We start from the raw sequence: 8873 nt of genomic DNA on the forward strand, positions 1-8873 counted from the left end.
GTTTTGGTATTAGGGTGATGGTGGCCTCATAGAATGAGTTTGGAAGTTTACCTTCCTCTGCAATTTTCTGGAAGGAAAATTGAGTAGGATGGGTGTTAGTTCTCCTCTAAATTTTTGGTAGAATTCAGCTGTGAAGTCTTCTAGTTCTGGGCTTTTGTTTGTTGGAAGATTTCTGATTACAGTTCCTATTTTTGTGCTTGTGATGGGTCCATTAAGTTTTTCTATTTCTTCCTGGTTCAGTTTTGGAAAGTTGTACTTTCCTAAGAATTTGTCCATTTCTTCCAAGTTGTCCATTTTATTGGAATATAGTTGCTGATAATAGTCTCTTATGATCCTTTGTATTTCTGTGTTGTCTGTTGTGATCTCTCCATTTTCATTTCTATTTTTGTTGACTTGATTTTTCTCCCTTTGTTTCTTGATGAGTCTGGCTAATGGTTTGTCAATTTTATTTATCTTCTCAAAGAATCAGCTTTTGGCTTTGTTGATTTTTGCTATGGTCTCTTTTGTTTCTTTTGCATTTATTTCTGCCCTAATTTTTGCGATTTCTTTCCTTCTACTAACCCTGGGGTTCTTCATTTCTTCCTTTTCTAGTTGCTTTAGGTGTTCAGTTCAGTCACTCAGTCGTGTCCGACTCTCCGTGACCCCATGAATCACAGCATGCCAGGCCTCCCTGTCCATCACCAACACCCGGAGTTCACTCAAACTCATGTCCACAGAGTCGGTGATGCCATCCAGCCATCTCATTCTCCGTCGTCCCCTTCTCCTCCTGCCCCCAACCTTTCCCAGCATCAGAGTCTTTTCCAGTGAGTCAATTCGTCGCATGAGGTGGCCAGAGTATTGCAGTTTCAGCTTTAGCATCAGTCCCTCCAATGAACATCCAAGATTGATCTCCTTTAGAATGGACTGGTTGGATCTCCTTGCAGTATAAGGGACTCTCAAGAGTCTTCTCCAACACCACAGATCAAAAGCATCGATTCTTCGGCGATCAGCTTTCTTCACAGTTCATTAGGTTATTTATTTGACTTTTTTCTTGTTTCTTGAGGTAAGCCTGTATTGCTATGAATCTTCCCCTTAGCACTGCTTTTACAGTGTCTCATAGGTTTTGGGTTGTTGTGTTTTCATTTTCATTTGTTTCCATGCATATTTTGATTTCTTTTTTGATTTCTTCTATGATTTGTTGGTTATTCAGCAGCATTTTGTTCAGCCTCCATATGTTGGAATTTTTAATAGTTTTTCTCCCGTAATTGAGATCCAATCTTACTGCATTGTGGTCAGAAAAGATGCTTGGAATGATTTCAATTTTTTTGAATTTACCAAGGCTAGATTTATGGCCCAGGATGTGATCTATCCTGTAGAAGGTTTTGTGTGCACTTGAGAAAAAGGTGAAATTCATTGTTTTGTGGTGAAATGTCTTATAGATATCAATTAAGTCTAACTGGTCTGTTGTATCATTTAAAGTTTGTGTTTTCTTGTTGATTTTCTGTTTAGTTGATCTATCCATAGGTGTGAGTGGGGTATTAAAGTCTCCCACTATTACTGTGTTATTGTTAATTTCCCCTTTCATACTTGTTAGCGTTTGTCTTACATATTGCGGTGCCCCTATGTTGGGTGCATATATATTTATAATTGTTATATCTTCTTCTTGGATTGATCTTTTGATCATTATGTAGTGTCCATCTTTGTCTCTTTTCACAGCCTTTGTTTTAAAGTCTATTTTATCTGATATGAGTATGGCTACTCCTGCTTTCTTTTGGTCTCTATTTGCATGGAATATCTTTTTCCAGCCCTTCACTTTCAGCCTGTATGTGTCCCTCGTTTTGAGGGTCTCTTGTAGACAACATATATGGGGGTCTTGTTTTTGTATCCATTCAGCCAGCCTTTGTCTTTTGCTTGGGGCATTCAACCCATTTACATTTAAGGTAAGTATTGAAAGTATGATCCTGTTGCCATTTACTTTATTGCTTTGGTTTCGAGTTTATACACCCTTTCTGTGTTTCCTGTCTAGAGAAGATCCTTTAGCATTTGTTGTAGAGCTGGTTTGGTGGTGCTGAATTCTCTCAGCTTTTGCTTGTCTGTAAAGCTTTTGATTTCTCCTTCATATTTGAATGAGATCCTTGCTGGGTACAGTAATCTGGGATGTAGGTTATTTTCTTTCATCATTTTAAGTATGTCCTGCCATTCCCTTCTGGCCTGAAGAGTTTCTATTGAAAGATAAGCTGTTATCCTTATGGGAATCCCCTTGTGCATTATTTGTTGTTTTTCCCTTTGTACTTTTAATATTTGTTCTTTGTGCTTGATTTTTGTTAATTTGATTAATATGTGTCTTGGGGTGTTTCGCCTTGGGTTTATCCTGTTTGGGACTCTCTGGGTTTCTTTGACTTGGGTGATTATTTCCTTCCCCATTTTAGGGAATTTTTCAACTACCATCTCCTCAAGTATTTTCTCATGGTCTTTCTTTTTGTCTTCTTCTTCTGGGACTCCTATGATTCGAAGGTTGGGGCGTTTAACATTGTCCCAGAGGTCTCTGAGATTGTCCTCATTTCTTTTAATTCTTTTTTCCTCTCTGTTTCATTTATTTCTACCATTCTATCTTCTACCTCACTTATCCTATCTTCTGCCTCCATTATTCTACAGTTGATTCCCTCCAGAGTGTTTTTTTATCTCATTTATTGCATTATTCATTATATATTGACTCTTTTTTATTTCTTCTAGGTCCATGTTAAACCTTTCTTGCATCTCTCATTCCTTGTCTCCAGGCTATTTATCTGTAACGCCAATTTGTTTTCAAGATTTTGGATCATTTTCACTATCATTATTTGGAATTCTTTTTCAGTTAGACTCCCTATCTCTTCCTCTTTTGTTTGGTCTGGTGGGCATTTATCCTGTTCCTTTACCTGCTGGGTATTTTTCTGCCTTTTCATCTTGTTAATATTGCTGTGTTTGGGGTGGCTTTTCTGTGTTCTGGAAGTTTGTGGTTCCTCTTTATTGTGGAGGTTCCTCGCTGTGATGGGGTTGGATGGGTGGCTTGTCAAGATTTCCTGGTTAGGGAAGCTTATGTCGGTGTTCTGGTGGGTGGAGCTGGATTTCTTCTCTCTGGAGTGCAATGAAGTGTCCAATCATGAGTTTTGAGATGTCTGTGGGTTTGGTGTGACTTTGGGCAGTCTGTATATTGAAGCTCAGGGCTATGTTCCTCTGTTGCTGGAGAATTTGCATGGTATGTCTTTCTCTGGAGCTTGTTGGCCCTTGGGTGGTACTTGGTTTCAGTGTAGATATGGAGGCGTTTGATGAGCTCCTATTGGTTAGTGTTCCCTGGATTCAGGAGTTCTCAGCTGTTCTCAGGATTTGAACTTAAGCCTCCTGCCTCTGGCTTTTGGTCTTATTCTTACAGTAGACTCAAGACTTCTCCATCTATACAGCACCAATGATAAAACATCTAGGTTAATGATGAAAAGTTTCCCCTCAGTGAGGGACACCTGGAGAGGTACACAGATTTACATGGAGGAGAGAAGAGGGAGGAGGAAGATAGAGGTGACCAGGAGGAGAAGAGGGGGAATCAAAAGGGGAGAGAGCAAGCTAGCCAGTAATCACTTCCCTATGTGCTCTCCACAGTCTGGATCCCTCAGAGATGTTCATGGAGTTATACAGAGAAGAGAAGAGGGAGGGAGGAATGAGGCAGAGGTGGCCAGGAGGATAAAAGGGTGAATCAACAGGAGAGAGACAGATCCAGCCAGTAATCAGTTCCCTAAGTGTTCTCCACAGCCTGGAACACATAAAGAGATTCACAGAGTTGGATAGAAAAGAGAAGGGGGAGGGAGGAGATAGAGGCGACCTGGTGAAGAAAAAGGAGAGTCAAAAGGAGGAGAGAACAATCAAGCCAGTAATCACACTCCCAAGTAAAATTGGGTACTGAAGATTGGGTTCTTAAAAGTACAAAGTTGATAACAATACCAAAAAGCAAAGATTAAAAATCGAGAGTAGAGGTTAGACTTTCAAACATATAATATTAGGGGAAAAAAGTCACAAAAATTATAAAATATATATATATGAAGTTTGCTTTAAAAATAGGGTCTTTTTTTTCAAGGTAATAGTAGGTTATAAAGATTAAAATTAAAGGAGTAATAGGGGACTTAAAATTTTTTAATTTAAAAAATGATAATAGTAAAAATATATCTAGGACTTTCTCTGGAGCTGTTGTGGACAGTGTGGGGTCAGTTCATTTTCAGATAGTTCCTTGGTCCAGCTTGTACTTCTCAAGGCCTATAGGCCCCTTCCTATGTAGTTGGTGCTAACTACAGGGTTTTAATCTATTGCACCTGTCACTCCAAAGCGGTTCCCTCTGTTTATTTTAGTTTCTTTAGTTTGCTTGTCTCTTCAGTATCTAATTTCCGCCCTGACACAAGGGGGTCACTGGTGGTCACATTTTTTAGGCTCACTTGTTCAGTCGTGTTGTGGGGAGGGAGGAACACTGCAAACAAATATCACTGGCGTGTGTGGGGAGTGCTTGCAATTCTCCACCACACTGGGTTTGCCCCCGCTCATGGTGTGTGTGCTTTCCCTGTTTATGCTGCTCAGGCTCTAGGTTGCTCTGCCGGGAACTATCTGAGGTGGGCCCTGGGTTGCGTGCACTTCCCAGGTCTGAGCCACTCAGGTTCAGGTTCTTGGGTACTCCACAAAGGCACAGACTTGGTTGGGCCTGCGTTTTGTGCCCATCCCAGGTCTGAGCAGCTCAGGTGACCAGGTGCTTGGTGAGCACAGTTGCCTGCAGTTGAAGGCTGCGACTTATCACCTCCCCTGTCCCAGCCACTCAGTTTTCTGGGTGTACAACAGGTGCACCTTCTCAGGTGTGCAGTGTGTCTCTTCTGGGGAGCTGATCTCTGCCTGCAACACTCCCGGCAGATGTTGACTGTCCAGAATCGCAAGAAGTCTTGGTTAGCAATGAAGTCTGCTTGCAGTTTGGTATAGAATGCCTCTCTGGGGCCACAATTGCCCCCTTTCGGCTCTGACTGCCCTTGCCTGCCTGTCTCTGGCAGGGGATGGGCCAGTCTGCAGCCAGCTAGCTCTGCTCAGTCCTTTGTTCTGTGAGTGGGCCTGGCAGTGTCTTAGGTTAGGGCTTTTCACGGGATAGCTATCTCACAGTCTGGGTTGCTATCTCAAGCTAGTTCCCTCAGATTGTCCTCGGGGCATTCAGGCCCAGCCCTTACCCTAAGCAATGCAGCCTGCGCCCCCCCTGTCCAGGCCCTGCTTGCTAGTGGGGGATGCGAGCATCTGGGCTGCTGTTCCGCTGGGAGTTGCTGTTAGGCATGTAATCTGTGGGGCTTAATTATTTATTTATTTTTCCTCCCAGTTATTTTGCCCTCTGAGATTTCAAGACTCACCACAGACCCACCGGAGTGTTTCCTGGTGTTTGGAAACTTCTCTCTTTTGTAAGACTCCCTTCCCAGGACAGATCTCCATTTCTACCTCTTTTGTCTCTCTTTTTATCTTTTATATTTTGTCCTACCTCCTTTCGAAAACAATGGGTTGCCTTTCTGGGTGCCTGATGTCCTCTGGCAGCATTCAGAAGTTGTTTTGTGGAATTTGCTTGGCGTTCAAATGTTCTTTCGATGAATTTGTGGGGGAGAAAGTGGTCTCCCCATCCTATTCCTCTGCCATCTTAGTGAAAGTTAGTTGCTGAACCACGAAAAGATGCCAGGATTCTTGGCCTCCAGAGGAGAAGTATTCAATCTGGGGACAGAGACAAGGCTTGACTGCTCAGAGCTTTTGTGTAATAAAGTTTTATTAAAGTATAAAGGAGATAGAGAAAGCTTCTGACATAGGCATCGGAAGGGGGCAGAAAGAGTACCCCCTTGCTAGTGTTAACCATGGAGTTATATACTCTCTAATTAGTAATTACAGTGAATCAAAAGAATGTCGGAGGTTGTAAAAACCTAACTAGACCTACTCCCATAATTTACATCTTAAGATAACAGGATTAGCCAGTAGACTTCTTATCAACCTGCCTAGGAAATGACTTTCTCATTAGGACCGCCCGCCCCCTTCATCTTTAATATCCTTTCTGTTGGCTGTCAGAAGACCTCTCTCTTTCTCTAAAGCCCCATTTACATGTAAAGTAGCAAAAGCATACCTGGGGTCTGTGTAAATGTTTGTCTTCTTACCTTTTGACAGCTGGAGGGCTCAGATTAGAGCATATAGCTGACCCGTTGAGTAGACCAGTGTGATGGCAGAGAGCTAGCCTCAACGATGGTTTCTGTCATGACTACTGTATACCCCAACAGTTGTCCTTGTTTCACCAGGCTGGTGCCATTGGTGTACAGGACCAAATCTGGGTCTGGGATTGGCTGGTCTCTCAAGTCAGGTCTGCTGGCATAAAATTCTAGGATTTCCTTGTAATCATGTGAGGGCCCACCTTCTCCCACAGGAAGGATAGTGGCCAGATTCAGGGCCTGACAAGGCTCAATAGTAACATGGGGGTTCTCACATAACAGTCCCTGTTATTAAGTAATCTGGGATGTCAACAGCCATTTATGGGGGTCCCCTTGCAGGAGATTGTTGACCTTATGTAGGACTTTTACAATCAAAGTCAGCTTGGTTGCCTCCTGGACCAGTAAGGCAACCACAGTAACTACTTGTAAGCATCTCAGCCACCCAGTGGCAACATTGTCCAGCCGTTTCGGGAGATAAGCCATGGGTCTGTCCCATGTCCCCATAGTCTGGGACAACACTCTCATAGCCACCTTGTCTTTTTCAGTCACATAAAGAGTAAACAGCTTAGCAAGGTCTGGCAGGCCTAAGACGGGTGCTGACATAATTGTACCAGGTTTGAGTTCTATTACCACTGGGACTTGTTTTGCAAGCCTGGGAGGGTTTTCTGCTGTCCAAACCTCAAGGAATATGTTGAGCCCATCCGGTTTTCCTTCCAGGAGATTGTGTAACCTCCATTCATCTTGAGGGTTTACCAAGAGGAAGAGTACATAGGTGGTTTAGCCCACTCGAAGAGTGGGTCTTTGGTGGGGGGAAAGGTCACTTGTGTCCCCAATTTAGACAGCAAGTCTCTTTCCAACAAAGATACTGGGCATTCAGGGGTGTATAAAAATTAATGAGTCACTTGGTGTCTCCCCATCTGACATTTTCAGGGTGGGCTTGAGACACAAAGGCTGCATTTATCACCATCTGAGACCCAGTAACCTCTGGATCTATTGGTGTATAAAGTCTATAGGCCTCGCACAGCCTTTTGTAGAACTCAGAGGGTGATTTGCTTTCCCTTTGAGTTACTACGGAGGGTTTTGCAATACTCATAGGTTTTTGGGCCCCCTTCTTGAGACTTTGTAAAATGGCCGCCTGATATCTCTCCAGGTGGCCCCTCCTTTCCCCTGTGTTACAGTCCCAACTGGGGCTCTCATCGGGGGTGGCTAGTTCTGCCCACTGCTGCAGGTTTGCAGTACCCTCAGGTGCCATTTCTCTTAGCCATTTTCTGGCCTCAGTTAGGATCCTGTGTCTTTCCTCAGTGCTGAAGAGGGAGACTAGTAGTTGGATTATGTCATCCCATGTAGGGCAGTGGGTTTGAAAAATAGTCTCCATTAGCCTAATTTGGTAATTATAGGCTACAGGAGGCTAACGCTAGTGGCCGTCTGTCCCATGAACTGGAGGTTGCTGTAACTCTCTGAGGGGCATTTGTAGTGGGGACCTTTCTTCGGGTTCCTTAGCAGAGCACAGCCTCTGTTTGATTCTGGTGTCTCCTTTCCCCTTCTTGTTAGTACTCACAGGGAGAAGCAGGTATAGCTTGGGTGATTTAGCTGGAGCCAGATCCTGAAAGTGTTGGCCAGAGGCATCTGCCACCAGTATTGGAGCCTGCCAAGGTGTCAGCTCTACGACCTCCAGGAGAGCTGGCGGAGGGGCAGCAGCTGCTGCAGGAACTTCAACTGGCCCTGGATCATGCATTAAGGTGGCCTCTGGTCTTGGTGGAGCACTGGGCAGGGGGGCGCATCATCATCCAGTATGGGTGAGAGGCAGGTCATCCTCATCCAAATCCTTCCGGATCCCAGAGGGAGAGGGGGATTGGCGTGTTTTCACCTGCCAGTCAGCATGGCCAAAACAGAACACCACGTGGTCTAAGATTGTTTCTTCCTTAAAGTCCGTTCTGCCTTGGTGGGCTTGATCAGGTGCGAATGAAAACAGATTAAATATCCCACGTCCCAGGCCGTCTCCGGAAAAGCCAATTCATACTCACATATGTATCCCGCTCCTTCTAGCCTGACAATTTCAAGGGGGTCAAAAATTTCACAGCAGATGGGACACCTACTGGGGGAGGGTAGAATATGAGCACACAAGAACCAAGTTTCTTCTCTTAAAAAATCTGGTGATTGATTGGTAATAATTTTCCCCAAGAGCGCATGGACACCACCTCCTAAATGACCTTCAAAAATTCCCTTCCTAAGCCCTAGCACGCTCGTCGACCTGTGTACCAAGCAATCGCTGTCACCTGCCTATTCCAGGCTCCTGTGGGTCCGTGCCCCTTCTAGTCTCTCCAAGGGGGTTATCAGGCCCCCTCTTCCACCCTGCCAGGTGGGTTCCTTGTCACCTGAGCACTCAGTTTCCCTGTTGCTGTCCACTACCTGCTAACGTGAAAGGTCTGGGCGTTGAGAAGCAGAATCCTTTCAGAAGGGCGAGGCTCCTTGCCCCCTCTGGAAGATTCAAGCCGCAAGGTCTTGGAGTAGTCCCAAATGGGACTTGTTTCCTCAAAGTGGGGAGTTTCCTGGCCAATGCACCAAATGTTGTAGCCATGCATTCCGGGAAACAAACTCGCTCAGAAGGACAATGCAGATAGTGGGGTGCAGTTTATTACAGTGGCAGGCCCAAGGCAGAGTCTCCTCTTA

This window comes from Moschus berezovskii, chromosome 6 (genome assembly GCF_049115385.1).
Source record: "Moschus berezovskii isolate FMDL1 chromosome 6, NW_MosBer_1.0, whole genome shotgun sequence".
Lineage (NCBI taxonomy): Eukaryota > Metazoa > Chordata > Mammalia > Artiodactyla > Moschidae > Moschus > Moschus berezovskii.